We start from the raw sequence: 23,412 nt of genomic DNA on the forward strand, positions 1-23,412 counted from the left end.
GAGAGATAATATGAACAGTAGAGAAGTAAGAAAAATCTGCTATAAATAAAGTCTTGTGACTAACTTTCACAAACTTCCAGCTTCATAGTTTTCTACCTTTGCTAGTTCACAGTCAAGATGACAGTTTTCCCAAAATATTGAATCTTGAAAATAAAGTTGACCACACAGAAAAAATGGTAAGATATCATGAACAGAACCTCTTGGAATTATGGGATAACATGAAAAGACCAAATTTAAGAATTACTGGGATTGAGGAAGGCACAGAGATACAAACGAAAGGAATGAACAATCTATTCAATGAAATAGTATCGGAAAATTTCCCAAACCAGAAGAATGAAATGGAAAACCAAAAGCAAGAGGCTCACAGGACACCAAATGCACCAAATTACAACAGATACACACTAGGGCACATTATAATGAAATTGCCCAACATACACAATAAAGAAAGAATTTTAAAGGCCACGAGAGAAAAGTATGAGATTACGTTTAGGAGGAAACCAATACAGATATCAGCAGATATCTCAGACCACACCCTAAAAGCTAGGAGGGCCTGGAACAACATATTTCAAGCTCTGAAAGAACATGGATGCCAACCAAAAATCTTATACCCTGCAAAACTAACCTTTAGATTTGATGACGAAATAAAATCCTTCCATGATAAACAAAGTTAAAAGAATTTATGAATAGAAAGCCTGCACTACAGAACATTATCAGCAAAATATTCCATGATGAGGAAATGAAAAACAATAATGAAAGTCAGCAAAGGGAGGAACTACACCAAAGGAAAAGCCAATCAAAGAAGAAACCAAGTCAAGTTAAAAACCAAAAATAAGCCAAAATGACCTGAATGTTAATGGCCTAAACTCATTAATCAAAATACACAGACTGACAGATTGGAATTAAAAAAAACAAAAAGGTCAACCATATACTGCCTTCAAGAGACTCATCTCATAAGAAAATACATCAACATACTGAAGGTAAAAGGATGGAAAAAACATACCATGCATACAGACTCAGTAAAAAATCAGGGGTTTCCATCCTCATATCAGATAAGGTGGACTTCAAGCTAAAATCAGTCAGAAGGGATAAGGAAGGACATTTCAGACTGCTTAAGGGAACCATAAATCAACAAGTCATAACAATAGTAAATATTTATGCCCCAACCAATGGAGCATCTACGTACATCAAACAAATCCTTCTCATTTTCAGGAATCAAATAGACCACAACACAATAATACTGGGTGATTTTAACACACCTCTCTCACCACCGGATAAATCTTCCAAACAAAAATTGAACAAAGAAACCACAGAACTCAATAACATGAAAAATAATTTAGACTTAGACATACATAGAATATTTCATCAACAAGCAAATACACTCTTCTTGGCAGCACATGGATTCTGCTCTAAAATAGACCATATGTTATGCCACAAAGGAACTCTTAGCAAATACAAAAACATAGAGATACTACCTTGCATTCTATCATATCATAAAGGAATGAAATTAGAAATCTATGATAAAATAATAAATAGAAACTACTCAAATATAGAGACTAAATAATACACTATTGAATGATGCACGAATAGCAGAAGACATCAGGGAGGAGATAAAAAAAAATCTTAGAGATGAACAAGAACAACAATACAACATATCAAAATCTCTGGGACACTATGAAAGCAGTATTAAGAGGAAAATTCATTGCATGGAGCACATTCAATAAAAGAATAAAAAGTCAACAAATAAATGACCTAACATTACAGCTCAAAGCCCTAGAAAAAGAAGAACAGATCAACGCTAAAAGTAGTAGAAGACAGGAAATAATTAAAATCAGAGCTGAAATCAATGAAATTGACACAAAAGAAACTATTCAAAAAATTGAGAAAACAAAAAGTTGGCTCTTTGAAAAAGTAAACAAAATTGATACACCCTTAGCCACACTAATGAAAAGGAGAAAGAAAATGCAAATAACTAAAATTTGTGATGCAAAAGAAAATATCACAACAGACACTATTGAAATACAAAACATAATTAGAAGCTATTTTGAAAATCTATACTCCAACAAAACAGAAAATTTCGAAGACATCGGCAGATTTCTAGAGACATGATCCACCCCAACTGAATCAGGAGGACATACACAATTTAAACAGATCAATTTCAAGCAATGAATAGAAAAAGTCATCAAAAGTCTACCAATCAAGAAAAGCCTGGGACCAGACGATTCTCAGTGTAGTTCTACAAGACCTTCAAAGAAGAACTAATTCCAATATTCCTCAAAGTATTCCATGAAATAGAAAAGGAGGGAACCCTTCCAAACTCATTCTACGAAGGTAGTATCACCCTGACACCAAAACCACACAAAGACACATCAAGGAAAGAAAACTATCCCACTAGACCACTATCCCTGATGAACACAGATGCAAAAATTCTTAACAAAGTTCTGGCAAATCACATAAAAAAACATATTAAGAAGATAGTGCACCATGATCAAGTGGGTGGGGTTCATCCCAGGAATGCAAGGTTGACTCAACATCCGGAAATCAGTAAATGTAATTCATCACGTAAATAGACTTAAAGTTAAGAATCATCTGATCATTTCAAAAGATGCAGAAAAAGCATTTGATAAAATACAGCACCCCTTCATGCTCAAAACACTAGAAAAAATAGGGATAGTAGGAACATACCTCAACATTGTAAAGGCTATCTATACTAAACCCATGGCCAATATCATTCTAAATGGAGAAAAACTGAAAGCATTCCCTCTAAAAACTGGAACAAGACAGGGATGCTCTTTTCACCACTTCTATTCAACATTGTCCTTGAAACCTAGCCAGAGCAATTAGGCAGACCAAAGAAATTAAAGGGATACAAATAGGAAAAGAAGAACTCAATCTATCACTGTTTGCCAACAACATGATTGTATTCCACCAGAAAACCTCTAGAACTAATAAATTAATTCAGCAAAGTAGCAGGATATACACTCGTAAATCTAATGCATTTCTATTCATAAGTGATGAATCCTCTGAGAAAGAAATTAGGAAAACTACCCTATTCACAATAGCCTCAATAAAATTTTTAAAATAAAATACTTGGGAATCAGTCTAACAAAAGAGGTGAAAGAACTCAACAATGAGAACTACAGAACACTAAAGGAAGAAATTAAAGAAAACCTTAGAAGATGCAAAGATCTCCCATGTTCTTGGATAGGTAGAATTAATATTGTCAAAACAGCCATACTACCAAAAGTGCTATATAGATTCACTGCAATTCCAATTAAAATCCCAATGACATATCTCATAGAAATAAAAAAGCAATTATGAAATTCATTTGGAAGAATAAGAGACCCAGAATAGCTAAAGCAATCCTGAGCAGGAAGACTGATAGAGGAGGTATCACAATTCCAGACCTCAAACTCCACTATAGAACAAAAGTAACAAAAATGGCATGGTATTGGCACCAAAATAGACAGGCCAACCAATGGTATAGAATAGAGGACACAGAGACAAACCCACATTAATACAGCTATCTAATACTAGACAAAGGTGCCAAAAACGTACAATGGAGAAAAGATAGCCTCTCCAACAAACGGTGCTGGCAAAACTAGAAATCCATACGCAGCAAAATGAAATTAAATCCCTATCTCTCACCCTGCACAAAACTCAACTCAAAATGGATAAAGGACCTGGAAATTAGACCAGAGATCCTGCACCTAACAGAAGAAAAACTAGGTCCAAATATTCATCACGTTGGCTTAGGACCAGAATACCTTATTATGACTCCCAAAGCACAAGAAATAAAAGCAGGAATCAATAAATGGGATAGAGTCAAACTAAAAAGCTTTTTCTCAGCAAAGAAAACAATCAACAAAGTGAAGAGAGAGCCTACAGAATGGGAGAAAATCTTTGCCATCTGCACTTCAGATAGAGCACTAATCTCCAAATTTATAAAGAACTCAAAAAACTTTACACCAAGAATACAAATAACCCAATCAATAAATGGGCTAAGGAAATGAGCAGACAATTCACAGAAGATATACAAGTGATCAACAGATATTTGAAAAAATGTTCAACATATCTAGTAATAAGAGAAATGCAAATCAAAAACTACCCTTAGATTTCATCTCACCCCAAATAGAATGTCTGTTATCAAGAATAAAGGCAACAATAAGTGTTGGCAAGGAGTTAGGGGAAAAGGTACACTCATACATTGCTGGTAAGGCTGCAAATTGGTGCAGTCATTCTGGAAAGCAGTATGGAGATTCCTTAGAAAACTTGGAATGGATTCATCACTTGACCCAGCTATCTCATTCCTTGGACTATACCCAGAGGACTTAAAATCGGCATATTACAATAATGCAGCCACCAATGTTCATAGAAGCTCAATTCACAATAGCTAGATTGTGGAACCAACTTAGATGCCCTTCAATAAATGAATGGATAAAGAACCTGTGGTATAAATACACAATGGAATATTACTCAGCCATAAAGAAGAATAAAATTATGATATTTGCAATTAATGGGATGGAGTTGGTGAATATCATGCTAAGTGAAATAAGCCAATACCAACAAACCAAAGGCTAAATGTTTTCTCTGAGAAGTAGATGATGATATATAACAGAGGGGAGAGGGTAAGGGAAGAATGAAGGATCGTTGTATTGTATAGAGGGAAATGAGGGGTGGGGAGGGGGGAAGGGGAAGAAAAATAATGAAATGAGACAAACATCATTACCCTATGTACACGTATGATTACACAAATGGTGTTACTCTACTTCCTATACAACCAGAGAAATGAAAAGTTGTATACCATGTGTGTACATGAATAAAAAAACTTTGTAAAACAAAGAAGAGACCCACAAGTAACAAAAGTATTGGCACTAGCAAAAAAAAAAAAAAAAAAAAAAAAATAGGTTGAAACACTTAGTATGTTCAATAGACTCATTAATGGGAAAGAGAAAACAAACATAATGAAGAAAGAAAATTATTTTAAAAATTAGTGGGACTACTAAAGATGCAAAATACAGTATCTATAATAATAGTATTAATGTGTATAACTGAAGGCAAAAAAAAAAAAAAAAAGAGGGTGGGGGGAATGCCCAGCGTGCACAGAAGGAAAAAAGGAACAAAAAGCTTTATATAGGGGAAAATAATGGATAAAGCTTCTGAATTTCATGAAAATTATGAACACAATGATCCAGAAACTCAGTAAATACAAAGCATAATTAACATTTACAAAATCAAACCAATATAGATCATAATTAGGTGGTTAAAAGCCACTAAGAGAGAAAATCTTAATCACATAAAAAAAATGAAAGCATATTATGTTAAGGAAAATAAAAAGGAGAAGAGGTGAACTGAGTTCTTTCAAGTACTTTTCGAAACTTGTCAACATAGAATTCTATACCAGCAAAATTTATTTCAAAAAAGTCTATTACACTGATTACAACTAAAAACTGGAAGGAAGAAAAAATGTCAAAATGAAATAAAATAAAAACGCACAAGTATATGCAAACTCTAAAATAAATAAATCTTATGTGTGTTGGGGAGCAAAAACCCTTGGAGGAAGCACAATGGAGTGACAATGTGCTCAATACAATGACAGTCACCAAATTGAAGACTAAAGTCTCAGACATGAACCTTGTGGGACACACCACATTCAAACCATAGCAGATTATGTTGTAAATATTTTGATATTATGTTGTTAGACTTTGATTCCCATAGAAATCCTCTGGGGGAATACTGACTGTTGTTTTACTGAGCATCAGTCTGGTTAGGTTCAGATTGAAGTTTCATCTGGCCCTTGAACAAAAGGGTTCGGGGATCCCCTTGGCTCCTTCTACCATGTAAGGATACACCAAATGCACCATCTACATGAAACAGGCCCCATCACACATCTAATCTACTAGCACCTGGATCTTGGACTTCCCAGGCTCCTGAACTGTGAGCAATAAATTTTTGTTATTTATAAACTGCCTAGTATAAGGTATTTTGTAACAGCAGTGTTAACAAGTAAACATACTTCACTAAAAATTTCAAATGTTGTTCAAAATTTTTAAAAACTCTAGATGTATCTACAATACACATATACCTGACTAACATAGATTGTAAAATGCAGTTTTGTCAGGGAATCAATTTTCTTTCAAAATTATCTACAAATTCATCTGTGAAATTGGCACACTAATTCTAAAAATTTATATGGAAACATAGGGGAAAAAATCAGATATATCAAAAGACAAAAAGATCAAAGTTGAAAGACTTTCTCTACAGATGTCAAGATTTGCTATAAAATTATAATAATTAAGACAGTAGAGTTTTGGCCCAAATCTAGATAAAGGGATCAATTTAGAGAAAATTCAGACAGCAATCAATAATGTGATTCATTTGTTTTATAACAAAAGAAAACACTACAGGGGCTGGAGAGAGAAAGCTCAGTCGGTAGAGTGCTTGCCTTGCAAGCACAAGGCCCTGGGTTCGATCCCCAGCACCAAAAAATAAAACACTACAAGTATCAGGAAAAAAAGACACTCATTTCAGTAAATGTACTCAGTCAATCAGATTTCTATATGGAAAAAAATGAATGTTGATCCCACCCTCACATCATGCACATCAGATCCAAACAGAGTTGTAACCTGTTTTTCTAGAAAACACCTTCATTACACTAGGGTAACACATAAATTTCTTTATATATATATTATATATATATAAATAATTTTTTTAGTTGTTCAGAGAACTTTATTTTTATTTACTCAAATGTGGTGCTGAAAATTGAACCCAGTGCCTCACACATGCTAGGAAGCATTCTACCACTGGACTACAACCCCAGCCCCCATATAGATTTCTTAAAATAGTACACCCACAAAATTAAATCATAATCAAAAGTATATTAATGAATTGTACTTCACTAAAGCTAAAAATTTTTGTTTACTAAATGAAGTCATTAACCACATGAAAAGACAAATCAGAGTCTAAAAGAAGAAATTGAAAACACAAATATCAGATGAAGGATTAGTATCAACAGTTCATTAAAAAAAAAAAAAAAAAGAAAACTTCTACAAATCAACTTAAAAAAAAAAAAAAACTGACAACCCAACAAAAGAAAAAGGTAAGACCTGAATGAGCACATCACTAAAGGGAATATTTCAATAACCATTAAGAATATGAAACAGTGTTTAATATAAATATAAACACTGCTTAATATAAATATAAACACTGCTTAAAATAAATAACCACCCCAGAAACAGGAAACCCATTCAATTGTATACATAACAGTATCCAGACACGAACAGTATGTATCTTAGGACATCATATTCAGGAGCATGGTTACCTCTGGCAGGAAAGGTACTGACTGAATGGGAGACAGTAAAGACTGCTTACTGAATTGCAAGAAAAGTTCTTTGTTTAAATCTTCATGAGAGTCATAAAAGAAGAAAACATAAGCAAAAATTCAACAAGTTATACATATAGGATTTGCAAATACATCTGTGAAAAAAGTAAATGAAAAAATTAAATGAGAAAAAACAGACAATAGCACGAGAATAGAAAATCACAGGCTGATTTATTAACTGAGATGCATAAAACAGCAAACCAAATTCATCATCATAATAAAAAAAAATTCATAACCAAAATTGAATTTGTTCCACAAATGCAAGGACAGTTTAATAATATAAAATCTATTTTCATCATTCGACCTTGATTATAATTAAAATAAATGGAGGAAAAACATCAGATTATTACAATAGGCAAGAAAAATTATCTGAAAAAATTCAGTATACCCATTCATGATACAAATATCTAGCAAAAGCTATGGAACCAAAAAAAGTGCCCTACAACACATAAATGGATAAAGAAACTGTGGTATATACACACACAATGGAATATTACTCAGCCATAAAGAAGAATGAAATTATGGCATTTGCTGGTAAATGGATGGAACTGAAGGCGATCACGCTAAGTGAAATAAGTCAATGCCATAAAACCAAAGACTGAATTTTCTCTCTGACAATGCAGATGCTAATACACAATGGGGGGGGGGGGGGGGGGAGAGGGAAAAATAGAAATTCATTGAATTAGATAAAGGGGAATGAAGGGGGTAGAAATAGGAATGAGGGTAAAATGAATCAGACATAACTTTCCTATGTTCATATATGAATACATAACCAATGTAGTTCCACATCATGTACAACCACAAGAATGGGAAGTTATTCTCTATATATGTATTATACATCAAAATACACCCTACTGTCATGTATATCTAAAAAGTATAAATAAAAAAAAAAAGAATCTCTAGCAAGACTTCTCTTTAAGAATGGTAGATTAAAAATGTTACCTCTGCTCTTTCTCTCAAATCCTACCAAAATAATGCTAGTTTTATTATTTTAATCATTGTTTTCTTATATTAACAAAAGTACAATATCAGATGTGTAAGGCTATTTTCTGCAGGACTATTTCTAGTAACTACTAGAATGGAAATAACAGCTGTCCATCAATAAAGGAACAGTTGAATACAGATGTTGCATCTACATCTACACAATGGAATAGTCATAACTATAAAATAAATGAAGGAAAATTTCAGTCTACTGCTACAGTCTTCACTAGGTTGACCTTTAAAAAAGGGTAAATATTAAGGGTTTGGGGGTCTACTTCAGTGATAAAGTGTCTGTTCAGTATACATTAGGCTTTAGGTTTGATTCCTAGCACTGACAAGAAAGGGGAGGGGGATATAAAATTGTATCTGTTTTGTTATAGTTTTTGAAAGGATAAGGCAAAAACTAATTTAAAATGTTAACCTGGAAACAAAGAAAGTGATAGACCTAGAAGGTAGATTATTCAGAAAGTCACACTGAAGGTCAGATCTTGGGGCCATGTAAATGTATTAAACATCTATGAAATAAAATAAAACAAAATAAAAATGGATAAAAGGGCAATCCCTAAAAATATAAAAATAAAACTAATGAACCTAATTATAAGTTAGTGGTTTATGCACACAGAGAGAATTACGTCAAATGACAATAAGGCAGAATAACAGATCCCTAGGAGGATATATCCTAGAGATGAACAAATTGTCATACTGGCATTATGTTGAAATTATTAAGAGTGGAAGACTGAAATAAACAAGGAATTGTTAATGTCACTGAAAACTAAGGTTTTCCACATAAGAGACACAAATATAAAATCAAAGAAATTAAGTTGAAGTCCTTACTCATTTCTGTTTTGTGTATGTTTTGCTTGACTGTGTATGTTTAAATAAAGCAGTTAATTGACAGAAGTGACAAACACATAAGGCGCTGAATCTTGATTACAGCAAGGCATGTAACTGAGGCCTCTGTGATACACCTATGCAACAAAGTTCAGCAGTAATACAGTTAAATTGGAAGTTTATTAAATACCAAAGAATGTTAAATAAGTGTTAACTACTGCAAATTAATGTGCAACAGGAAGGAGGTGTCATGTCACAGGACTCTTTCATCCCTAACTTTTCTCAATATTTTTATGAAAGACAAAAATATATGAAAAAGAGAAGAAAACTTAAAGGAACACTACACCATGAATAATGGAATTCAAAGAGATTTTGATAAGCTGCAAGACAAACTAAAATGAATATGAAGTTCACTTAGAATAAAAATTAAAAGTCCTGAATTTATATTCAAAACTCAGTTATGTAAGGATGTGGTAGGGAGTACACTTTGACAAGAATCCAGGTAACAAGATCTAAAAGTTTACCACAATCTTAGTATAAGCCAAAGTATGTGTTCCTACAGCAAAAAACTACAGCAATCTTGAAAAACATGGCATCTATAACAAAGGAAGCATTTGTTTCCCTATAATCTGAACAAGTTAAACCACACAAGGACAAGTTCATCCATTTAAGGAAAACAGAATTTGAAATGGAAAAACTTACAGAAATAGGAATTGGCAATATTTTATCCAGTTCTGTAGTTCTCTAACCCTAACACAGCCCCCAAAAGCCTACCATTCCTCCACTAGTGCAGATCTTTAAAGAATCTCTCTAATAGTTTATTCACTTGATCCCATATTCAAGAAAAACACTACCACTGACTGGGTGTGACTGACTGACAAAGTGATACAGCAGTAATGTGATGTTTGGTGTTCTGATACAGAACCATAAAGCTACCAACTTCTACTGTCACTACCCCCATAATCCTCAGCCCCTCCATATTACCTATGTGTGTGACTACCTTCCTCAAAATACCATAGACTCCATATTGACAGGTATTAGCAGAATGCCAGCAAGCATTACAGATTTTTTAACGAAGGGGAAAAAAATGGGGCATGCAGCATGGTTAATGCATCACTGAGCTGCAAGACATCTGATTCAGCCATTTCACTGTCAAGAGACAACAGAGACCAAGAAAGAAATACTGATTTACATAGTACATTTGTCACAGTATTTGAATTAAATTGAATTTTTATCACTAAAGCTACTAAGTCTAATGTAGATACATTAACTATTCAAAGATAATGAAATTTTAAAATGAAAAAAATTGAACAATGAGAAATAGTTTCTCCCTATCCAAACATGAGACTAAAAACTTCTAAGACTGAAAAAATATGGCACAAAAAACACTAAACATTTCTGATTATAATATAAAATATTAAATCCTTTAAGCAAGTAATTTGGGGATCTCCACACTCTGGAGTAATTCCATGCAGGATAATAGTAAAAAGAAAAAGTAAACCTCATCATAAAGATATTCATCAAATTGAAAAACATATAACAAATTCAGGATCCTATTAATTAAAGGAACAGCAAGTAAATGTCCTATTTTATATGGTATTGTATAATCATTAAATGTTTATTACTGTTTCCATTTAACATCAATGACAATACGCTGCATACATAAATTGGTCGCCCCACCTCTGCTGAGCAATAAGTTTCATGGATTATTAAGTGAATCTAAAATGTCTGGGTGATCCAAGATGGTGGACTAGAGGGTGACTGCACCTCCTGTCACTCCAGAACCCAGGATTCAAGAAGGGGAAGCATTGAGAGACTCAGACTAAAATAGAGCCACAGGGTGAGTCACCCCCACCGAGTGAAGCTCAGCCTGGGTGGCAGGCCTGGATAGGGGCGGCTTCTCAGAGCAGGGCAGGGCAGCTAGAGTCTTCCCCAGGTAGCCCTGCTCCCTCTGGCGGTGGGCTCCTCCCACACAGCCAGCTTCTCGGAGCAGACCGCCCAGTGAGAGCCTTTCTGCACAGAACCAGCTCTAAGTCCTGGAGACAGTGGTGAGTTCCGGCCTGCAGGCAGCTTCAGGGACCAGGACAGGGTAGCCACGGACTTCCCCAAGCAGCCCTGCCCCCTCTGGCGGGAGACGCCTTTCAAGGCTAGCTTCTCAGAGGCAACCGCCCAGTGAGAGCCTTTCTACACAGTCAGCCACAAGTCCCAGAGCCAGCGAAGAGCTCCAGCCCGCAGGCAGCCTCTGGGACCAGAGCAGGGCAGCCAGAGACTTCTCCAGGCAGCCCTGCTCCCTCCTGCTGCTGGCTCTTTCCACGGGGTGATCCGAGATGGCGGACTAGAGGGTGACTGCATCTCCTGTCGCTCCAGAACCCAGGATTCAAGAAGGGGAGGCATTGAGAGACTCGGACTACAATAGAGCCACGGGGTGAGTCTCCCCCACCGGGTGAAGCTGGGCCAGGGCAGCAGGCATGGATGGGCTTCTCAGAGCAGGGCAGGGCAGCTAGAGTCTTCCCCAGGTAGCCCTGCTCCCTCCGGCGGTGGGCTCCTCCCACACGGCCAGCTTCTCAGAGCAGACCACCCAGTGAGAGCCTTTCCGCACAGAACCAGCTCCAAGCTCTGGAACCAGTAGCGGGCTAGGGGCAGCTTTCTTCAGAGGCACTGCATTATCAAGTTCCTCAAAGACTTCAGACTACTAAAGGCTGGGAGGTGATATACTGGAAATCTACAGGGACAATATAAGCCAATAGAGGAAACCTGCATTATCTCAGAGTCCCACTGACATCTGACCAATATGAGAAAACAGGGGAAGAAAATGTCCCAAACAAATCTAGATACTATATCAATAAAACCCAATGAGAGCACAGCAGAAGGAATGTCGGAAAGGGAGTTCAGAATGTATACAATTAAAACGATCAGGGAAGCAAACAAGGAGATGAAAGAGCAAATGCAGGCATTGAAGGAGGAGATGAAAGAGCAAATGCAGGCATTAAATGATGGCAACAATCAACAGTTAAAAGACCAAATACAGGAAGCAAGAGATCATTTCAATAAAGACTCAGATACTGAAAAAACAACAAACAGAAATCCTTGAAATGAAGGAAACAATAAACCAAGTTAAAAACTCCATAGAAAGCATAACCAATAGGATAGAACACCTGGAAGACAGAACCTCAGACATTGAAGACAAAATATTTAATCTTGAAAACAAAGTTGACCAAACAGAGAAGATGGTAAGAAATCATGAACAGAATCTACAAGAATTATGGGACATCATGAAAAGGCCAAATTTAAGAATTATTGGGATTGAGGAAGGCTTAGAGAAACAAACCAAAGGAATGAACAATCTATTCAATGAAATAATATCAGAAAATTTCCCAAATTTGAAGAATAAAATGGAAAACCAAGTACAAGAGGCTTATAGGACTCCAAATATACAAAATTACAACAGACCCACACCAAGGCACATCATTATGAAAATACCTAACATACAAAATAAAGACAGAATTCTAAAGGCCACGAGAGAAAAGAATCAAATTACATTCAGGGGGAAACCAATAAGAATATCAGCAGATTTTTCAATCCAGATCCTAAAAGCTAGAAGGGCCTGGAACAACGTTTACCAAGCCCTGAAAGAAAATGGATGCCAACTAAGAATCTTATACCCAGTAAAACTTACATTCAGATTTGACGACGAAATAAGATCCTTCCATGATAAACAAAAGCTAAAGGAATTTACAAAAAGAAAGCCGGCATTACAGAACATTCTCAGCAAAATATTCCATGAGGAAGAGATGAAAAACAAGGATGCAAATCAGCAACGGGAGGAACTAGCCTAAAGGAATAGCCAAATAAAGGAGAAACCAAATCATGTCAAAAATCAAAAATGAGTCAAATGACTGGGAATACAAATCATATCACAATAATAACCCTGAATGTTAATGGCCTGAACTCATCAATCGAAAGACAGAGACTGGCAGATTGGATTAAAAAGAAAAATCCAACAATATGCTGCCTGCAAGAGACTCATCTCATAGAAAGAGATACCCATAGACTAAAGGGGAAAGGATGGGAAAAAACATACCATGCACATGAACACAGCAAAAAAGCTGGAGTATCCATCCTCATTTCAGATAATGTGGACTTCAAGCCAAAACTAGTCAGAAGGGATAAAGAAGGACATTACATACTACTTCAGGGAAGCATATATCAGCAAGACATTAACAATCATAAATATCTATGCCCCGAACATTGGCTCATCCATGTACATCAAACAAATCCTTCTCAATTCCAGAAATCAAATAGACCACAACACAATAATACTAGGCGATTTTAACACACCTCTCGCACCACTGGATAGATCTCCCAAACAAAAATTGAATAAAGAAACCATAGATCTCAATAACACTATCAACAATTTAGACTTAACTGACATATATAGAATAAACCATCCAACAAAGAACGAATACACTTTCTTCTCAGCAGAACATGGATCCTTCTCTAAAACAGACCATATTTTATGCCACAAAGATACTGTTAGCAAATACAAGAAGACAGAAATACTACCTTGTACTCTATCAGATCATAATGGATTGAAATTAGAAATAAATGACAGAATAAAAATCAGAAACTTCTCCAATACCTGGAGATTAAATAATACACTATTATATGATGAATGGATAACAGAAGACATCAGGAGGGAAATAAAAAAATTCTTAGAAGTAAACGAGAATAAAGACACATCATATCAAAATCTCTGGGACAATATGAAAGCAGTACTTAGAGGAAGATTTATTTCATGGGGCGCATTCAACAAAAGAAGTAGAAATCAACAAATAAACGACTTAACACTACAGCTCAAAGCCCTAGAAAAAGAAGAACAGAGTAATACCAAAAGTAGTAGAAGAGACAGGAAATAGTTAAAATTAGAACTGAAAACAATGAAACAGAAACAAAAGAAACAATCGAAAAAATTGACAAAATAAAAAGTTGGTTCTTTGAAAAAATAAACAATTGATAAACCCTTGGCCACACTAACAAAGAGAAGGTGAGAGAAAACTCAAATTACTAAAATTCGGAATGAACAAGGAAATATCACAACAGACGCGAGTGAAACACAAAACACAATTAGAAGCTATTTTGAAAATCTATACTCCAACAAAACAGAAAACCTCGAAGACATCAACAAATTTCTAGAGACATATGAATTACCTAAACTGAACGAGGAGGATATACAAAACTTAAATAAATCAATTTCAAGCAATGAAATAGAAGAGGTCATCAAAAGCCTACCAACAAAGAAAAGTCTGGGACCAGATGGGTTCTCAGCCGAGTTCTACAAACCTTTAAAGAGGAGCTCATTCCAATACTCCTCAAAGTATTCCATGAAATAGAAGAGGAGGGAACCCTCCCAAACTCATTCTATGAAGCCAATATCACCCTGATACCTAAACACATCAAGGAAAGAAACACATCGAGGAAAGAAAATTTCAGACCAATATCCTTAATATGAACATCAACACAAAAATTCTCAGCAAAATTTTAGCAAATCGCATACAAAAATATATTAAAAAGATAGTGCACCACAATCCAGTGGGTTTTACCCCAGGGATGCAAGGTTGGTTCAACATCCGGAAATCAATATATGTCATTCACCATATCAACAGACTTAAAGTTAAGAATCACATGATTATTTCAATAGATGCAGAAAAAGCATTCGATAAAATACAGCACCCCTTCATGCTCAAAACACGAGAAAAAATCGGGGTAGTGGGAACATTCCTTAACATTGTACAGGCCATCTACGCTAAGCCCATGGCCAATATCATTCTAAATGGTGAAAAACTGAAAGCATTCCCCCTAAAAACTGGAACAAGGCAGGGATGCCCTCTCTCACCACTTCTATTCAACATAGTCCTTGAAACTCTAGCCAGAGCAATTAGACAGACCAAAGAAATTAAAGGGATACAAATAGGAAAAGAAGAACTCAAACTATCCCTGTTAGCCGATGACAAGATTATATATTTAGAGGAACCTGGAAATTCCACCAGGAAACTTTTAGAACTCATGAGTGAATTCAGTAAAGTAGCAGGTTACAAGATCATTGCTCATAAATACAATGCATTTTTATACATAAGTGATGAATCTTCAGAAAGAGAAATTAGGAAAACTACCCCATTCACAATAGCATCGAAAAAAGTAAAATACTTGGGAATCAATCTCACAAAAGAGGTGAAAGACCTCTACAATGAGAACTACAGAACACTAAAGAAAGAAATTAAAGAAAACCTTAGAAGATGGAAAGGTCTCCCATGTTCTTGGATAGAAAGAATTAATATTGTCAAAATGGCCATACTACCAAAAGTGCTATACAGATTCAATGCAATTCCAATTAAAATCCCAATGATGTACCTTACAGAAATAGAGCAAGAACTTATGAAATTCATCTGGAAGAATAAAAAACCCAGAATAGCTAAAGCAATCCTCAGTAGAAAGAGTGAAGCAGGGGGTATTGCAACACCAGATCTTCAACTCTACTACAAAGCAATAGTAACAAAAACAGCAAGGTATTGGTACCAAAATAGACAGGTAGATCAATGGTACAGAATAGAGGACACGGACACAAACCCAAATAAATACAATTTTCTCATACTAGACAAAGGGGCCAAAAATATGCAATGGAGAAAAGATAGCCTCTTCAACAAATGGTGCTGGGAAAATTGGAAATCCATATGCAACAAAATGAAACTAAACCCATATCTCTCACCCTGCACAAAACTAAACTCAAAATGGATTAAGGACCTCGGAATCAGATCAGAGACCCTGCATCTTATAGAAGAAAAAGTAGGTCCAGAGCTTCAACATGTCGGCTTAGGACCAGACTTTCTCAACAGGACTCCCATAGCACAAGAAATAAAAGCAAGAATCAACAACTGGGATAGATTCAAACTAAAAAGCTTTCTCTCAGCAAAGGAAACTATCAGTAATGTGAAGAGAGAGCCTATAGAGTAGGAGAATATCTTTGCCACTCATACTTCAGATAGAGCACTAATTTCCAGAATCTATAAAGAACTCAAAAAACTCTACACCAAGAATACAAATAATCCAATCAACAAATGGGTTAAGGAAATGAACAAACACTTCACAGAAGAAGATGTACAAGCAATCAACAGATAAATGAAAAAATGTTCAATATCTCTAGTAATAAGAGAAATGCAAATCAAAACCACCCTAAGATTCCATCTCACCCCAATTAGAATGGCGATTATCAAGAATACAAGCAACAACAGGTGTTGGTGAGGATGTGGGGAAAAACGTACACTTATACATTGCTGGTGGGGCTGAAAATTAGTGCAGCCACTCTGGAAAGCAGTATGGAGATTCCTCAGAAAGCTTGGAATGGAACCACCATTTGACCCAGCTATCCCACTTCTTGGCCTATACCCAAAGGACTTAAAATCAGCATACTACAGAGATACAGTCACATCAATGTTCATTGCTGCTCAATTCACCATAGCCAGATTGTGGCACCAACCTAGATATCTTTCAGTTGATGAATGGATAAAGAAACTGTGGCATATATATACAATGGAATATTACTCAGCCATAAAGAATGATAAAATTATGGCATTTGCAGGCAAATGGATGAAATTGGAGAATATCATGCTAAGTGAGATAATCCAATCTCAAAAAACTAAAGGACAAATGATCTCGCTGATAAGCGGATGAGGACATATAATTGGGGGTGGGAGGGGTTAGCCTTAGGGTTAGGTTTAGGATTAGGGTTAAGGAGGGTGGTAAGAATGGAGGAAGGAAGGACTATATAGAGGGAAAAGAGGGGTGGGAGGGATGGGGGGAAGGGAAAAAAATAACAGAATGAATCAAACAACATTACCCTATGTAAATTTATGATTACACAAATGGTATGCCTTGACTCCACGTACAAATAGAGAAACAACATCTATCCCATTTGTTTACAATAAATAAATAAATAAAAATAAAATAAAATGTCTGAAACATCTCTAACTTCTACCAACTAATGTCAACACAAACTATAGACATATTATATTATGAAGCATAAAAATCAGAAAAAAACATATAATACTCAGAGGTAATATTCTAAAGCACACTCTCTCCCAAGCCCCTTATTAAACAATCAATCTAGGTATTGCTGTGAAAAGATTCTGCATTTGTAATTTAAATCTTTTATAATACTAAATTTACCTGGGTGAGCCCACTCTAATCACACAAGAACATAAAAAAGCTGAGTTTTCTCCAGCTAGTAACAGAAAGGAAAATCAAAGGTCTAATGCATGAGGGATTGTTACTGGCTTTGAAGACTGAGGGCCATATGAGGAGAAATCCAGGTAACTCTAAGAGCAAAGAATGAGTCACCACTAAGAGTCAGCAAAGAAACAGGCATCTCAGACATACAATCACAAGGAACTACATTCACCACCTGAATGAAGCAGGAAGCATATTCTTCCACAGACCTTCAGAAGAGAACCCAAACAAGTGAACTCTTTTAATTTTTCCCTTACAAGACCCTGAGCAAAGAACCCAGTTAAGCCAGGGAAGACTACAGAGATTTAAAAAAAAAAAAACAAAAAAAAAAAAAAAAAACAGGTATTGTTTTTAGTCCCTAAATTTGTGATTTCTTATACAGAAAACAAGTATTTTCAAGGTGGTCCTCTAAGACCACAGGGATTCCTGAGTGATCTGAGGCTTTGCATGCTCCTTTACCTCTCAGGCAATCATAACTCTTTTCCCAGGACCATGATGCCACACCTTGGAAGCTCTTGCCTCCAGCACTCCACTGATTGTACTGACTTCAGGCTCCAAAACCTCCTGCTCACATTTGAAGGCAAAACCTGGAAGAAAGAACAAATTCTGCAGGCCGGATAGGGATAGGTCATCAGTGTGAAGGATCCAGATCTGACTCAGTACCTAACAGCCAGCTCTCCTCTCTCCCTTGCAACCCTATATTCCAAGTGTAAAAGTTACAAGCTGTTCTAGATCTAACTTTGCAACACTCAAAAACATTGTTCTTATCCTTTAAGGGAAGGAAAGTGGAATTCTCTTCTCAATGGAAATATAATTTTCTATTCCCCTTTCTAAGGTGTCCTTATACTATGCCCGCCAGCCAGTCTTCTTCAGAAATCTCTTCCTTCCAGTGAATCCACTGACTCCTTTACCTATGTATGACACGTTCTATGATGCACAAAGGAGAATACTCAGTTTTCTCTGTACTAGAACACCATAATAATAAGTTAGACTTATGATAAGTAGAAAAGAAGGATATACAAAACTATACATTGCTCCAATCATAAAAAATCATGTTCACCATTCATAATACAGCTATATTCCAGCACACACAGGTAATCCCAGCTACTCTGGAAGCTCAGGCAGAAAGATTCACAAGTATGTCAGCCTGAGAAACAGAGGGAGACCTGTCTTGAAATAAAAAATAAACAGGATATAGGTAAGTGGTAGAGCACTCCTGAGTTCAGTACCTGGTACCACCAAATTAAAAAAAAAATCATATTTCCAGACGTAATGAGAAAAGGGGATATATCAACAAAGCAACACTCTTTGAAACTAACAAGTTGGAGTCATCTGTATAAGAAAAACATGCTTATATGAATGTTATCTTTAAAACTCTGCACTGTAAGAAGCCTTAAAGGAAATATACCAATGTAATGTCATCACTGTAGGAAATGGAATTATATGAGTGACTTTTTCACTTTTCTGCATAATCTATATGTTTGTTTTGATAAAGAAAGTCTGAAACAAAGAGAGAGAGAGGAAAGGAAAGAGAAAAAGAAAGAAAAAGCAAGCAAGCTAGTTAGCCTCTTTTCCTTTGCAGATTACCCTACAGAAACTATTATAAATGCCTAACAACTTCTCATAAATAAATGAGATTAGATAAGTCTATATAACTCAATTTGCAAAACTACACATACATATTTATAGTCAATTTAGGAAAGAACAAGAATAAAAAAGCTTCCCTGGTGAAATGTATCCATGTTAAGTAGTAAAAGATATTTTTTTGGTTAATCACTGAGTCAAATTATGAGTAACTTGTGGAAGCCAGAACCATCCTGGAGAGTCTTCTCAAAGCAGAATAAGAGAGGGAGAAATACCCTAGCTCTTCTCCTCTTGCTACCCTCCAGTCTTTCACCAGCACCTCCTATTCGCCAAACCTCACCAGAAGTCCACTGACAAGAGATTCAGAAATATAAGGATTTAAGTCAGCAATGTAGGCACAGTTTCCTACAGTAGAAAACAGAGCAGGATATCAGGAAATACCAACCCCTGATCCATAACATCCATTACTAAAACCTGAAGAAATAGTTACCTATATAACACAGGTTAATTTATATAAAATGCCCCCTATTTTGATAAGGCCTAGTGGTCAAATAACACATGTCCATTTCTTTCTCTCTCTCTCTCTCTCCCCCCCCAAAAAAATGAGAAGTTAATACTTTATTAAGAATATTAAGAATAATAATATCATGGAATACCCATTCACAAAGGACACCTAAAATCAATCAATTTAACAATGTACTACTACCAAAGTGGTCCAGGAATATCCTTTTCTTCAAGAAAACCCCACTATAATATGTATGGGGAAAGAAGTCTCAATCAGTCATCTTTATGTATGAGACTAGCAAATAACATCTTAAAATAAGCCAGAGGGTGGAAAAATGATGACTTTTTGTCACTTTTCACTTTTATTATCTTCAGCAGATTCAAATTTCATTTACTGCATTATCTGTATCACTCAACATGTGACAGAGGGCAAAGCACTTTAAGACTAGTGTTATACAGTATATCTCTTGATAATTATGATGAAAAGTGACATTTCTGCCTAAAATGTAGAGGTATTGGGGAAATTTCTGGCCTTTTAAACTACCAAGACACAATAAACAATAGGAAAAAAATTGTATGAGCTGTCTCTATATTGATAGAACTACACACATACACATGATCAACTAGGTAAATGAATTATTATACAAAAATCTGAGCTATCAAGAAAGATCATAGGACTGACTGACTGTTTCTATACTCAACCAGTTTTACCACAGGAAACACACATCAAGGAATCTCTGACATAGCCTATGTTTATAGAAGCTTTAAAATTATAATTGGTCTAAATGTTGTCTCCTTTCTTACCCAGGAAGAGACAAATGGGGGAAAAAATCAATAATAATTATCTCAATACCATAGAAGAGATAAATTTCCTAAACCTACAGTTTATCATTCTAACTAATAGCATCACTGAGATGATCCTTAAAGAATGTCACAAAGAAATTCAATCTACTAAGTTATCTGTCTGAGTATTTGCAGAAGAATTTTGATACAACAAATATACTTAATGCTAAAACTAAGTCATATAACAATTTTTTTCACTTACTTAAAAGGCACTTTGCAATTTTATAATTCTCCACAAAAATCATCACCATGCAGTACTAAGGAAAAAAATTAAACTTTTTTAAGTTTATCATGTGTATCATGAGATCAAATAAGAATTTCAATAATAACAATTATTTAAGCAACACTTCCTAAATCAAATCTATGAATGTTGCCTAGAGTTCTCTCAACAGCATTATTGACCTACATCATACTTGACAACAGATTAGCAACTTTACTAAAAGAAATGCTTCAAATATATGAAAACTCAAGTACTGCACTGAAAAATAATGGTAAAGGGGTACACATTTCCTGTCTTAATGTCTGAACACCACAGACTGGGTCCAGAAACACATCCTTCAATGAGTTACCCAGGATCATCAATGTGTAAATGCTAAAAAACAAAAATAGGAATCAAAGAAGGTGGCGGGTAGATTTAAATCCCTGAATAATTCAGACAGCACACAAATAGTCATAAGTTAACTACATAGTTATTCCTATCTTAACTGGGAATAAAAGGTATGAAGATCAGAGTAAAAAGAACTAACAAATATGATTTCTAAAAGTGATCATAAAACTAGCTCTTTTGCAGCAAAAGAATTACCTTCAGGTTTACTTCTACTAGAAAATATCTCCTCAGAGAGACCAGTTAACAACAGGGAAAAATTATTCAGAGGCAATGCTTAAAATAACTTGAGAAAAATTATTAGCAAGCACCATAAGTATCATTACTACAGCTCTTCTGGTAGGCAATAAGAGCTGGATTACCAACCAATAGTAACATTTACATTATTAGCAAACTTTTTTTTTTCGGAGAGGGGGGATACCAAGGAGTGAACACAGGGGGTTTAACACTGAGCCAATTCCTAAACCTTTTTGTATTTTTGGTTTTTTTGAGATAGGGTCTCACATAACTATATTCCTCAGAGCCTCGATAAATTGCTAAGGCTGGCTTTGAACTTGCAATCCTCTTGCCTCAGCTCCCTGATTACAGGCATATGCCACTATGTCCAGCTAGCAAAACTTTTAAATATCCAGAAATAAATACTTTTCTGTAACTGAGATTAATCCCTTCCTTTACCTCATTCCCATTTGCCCTGATCCATAAAGAATTTCATTTATTTAGAAGATAATTGGTTTCAGTAATGACTGTGATCTTATCATATGTTTTATATAAAGGTTCCTAGGAAAATTTAAGAATGGTGTACTATTATCTCTTCAGGTACTTTGTTAAGGTAGATTCTTGTTTGTTTTTAATGCTGCTAGAAAATGATACTGATCAGTATTTACAACTGCACAATTTTTATATACTAGATCTATTAATAAAAATTTGCATATATTTATATAATATAAAAATATAAATTCTGAAATAAAAGTATGAACAGAAAAAGAACCACAAATGAGATGTTTAAATGGCAAAATTTATATTAAAGAAATAGATTCTAGACTAACCAATGTTGTTCAAGACTTATAAAAATTAATATTCCTTGAATATTTTATAAGTTTTAAAAAAAAATTTAAAGCTACGTAGTGAATTCTCCCATACATATAACACCAGATCACCTAAGTCTTATACAGCATAATTGTGAAATGTAGTTTTCTGTCTACTAATTGACAATAAAATGATCTTTAGGCACTGACTCAATGGTTCAACAAATTTTAGACTTAACTGTATGGAACCGTCAATTTCCAAAACTTTTTTGACCTGTGAAATTAGCAATTTCATACAAGTCACTTAATATGTATGTCAGAACTCTCAATACTGCATTAATTATCTTCAATAATCAACACCACTTGATTCACACCAGAAAATTTCCATAATCTTCAGCAAGAACAGTATGCACCATCGAAGAGGATGGGGTAGAGTTTGTAGTTGTTTACTGAACAGCTCTGAGTATACTGGCAAATATCCAAAACCCAAACTTTGCATATTAACCAATGGTTGCATTTGTGACTATTCACAAAGCAACAGTTACATAAAACATTCAGCTTTCATAGACTGTAAGATGATAAACATCATCAATTCCTCTGAATTAAAAATCACCCATCAATCAAAACTAAACTGTTACACATCCCACTGTAATTAAAGAGCTCAATATACTCATTTTCAGAACATTTGCAAAGATTTTTTCTTTTATGCAAACTCCAAATGTTTTTATAAGTTGATGAGTAGAAGGAATCAATCTAAGTACTATAGAGTGGATGCTTATCTGTCCAAGGAGCAATAAACAAAATATTTCTACAAGATAATTCAGGAAGAAATAACCCATGTTCTATCAACTTCTGTTACTCCCTTGAAAGTAAGCAATACAGCAGGAAACAGTCCAAATACAAAGGGCTGCTTGTGATAATCTGAGAAAAATGTACCAATTGTCTCACTTTTGTCAAAAAAAAAAGGGGGGAGGGACAAAAGAGAAATTAGAAAGTTCCTATTAATGTCCAACAAATAAAATAAAGAAGCAGAAAAAGTCAAGGCATTTTCAAGGAAAAGGTAGTCATTCGATCTGTATGAATAATAAAAATTTCACTTATTCTACAAATATTTACTGAGAATTTACTGTAACACGCACAGAGAAGAAAGCAGTAACCAACCAGAAATGATAGTCTCTGTCCTCATGGAGCTTACAACCTAATGGAAAAGACAACATATAAATATTCAGTATATGTAGATACCATAGAGAAAATCAGAGCAGAGTACAAAAGAGAAAGAAGGGCAGGGTTATTTGTTTATTTAAGATGGTGAGTAAGGGCAACACTTAATATCTGAACTGGAGACCTATTAGAAGTAAGGGAGTAAGCCTTGCTGATGATTT

General features: G+C 35.1%; 1 protein-coding gene across 3 annotated transcripts in view; it reads right to left on the reverse strand.

The window, feature by feature from the left end:
• Arhgap32 (Rho GTPase activating protein 32) overlaps positions 1–23,412 on the reverse strand; it is a 274,334-nt gene that overhangs the window by 119,937 nt on the left and 130,985 nt on the right. The gene's annotated exons all lie outside the window — the stretch shown is intronic.

This window comes from Sciurus carolinensis, chromosome 11, assembly GCF_902686445.1.
Source record: "Sciurus carolinensis chromosome 11, mSciCar1.2, whole genome shotgun sequence".
Classification (NCBI taxonomy): domain Eukaryota; kingdom Metazoa; phylum Chordata; class Mammalia; order Rodentia; family Sciuridae; genus Sciurus; species Sciurus carolinensis.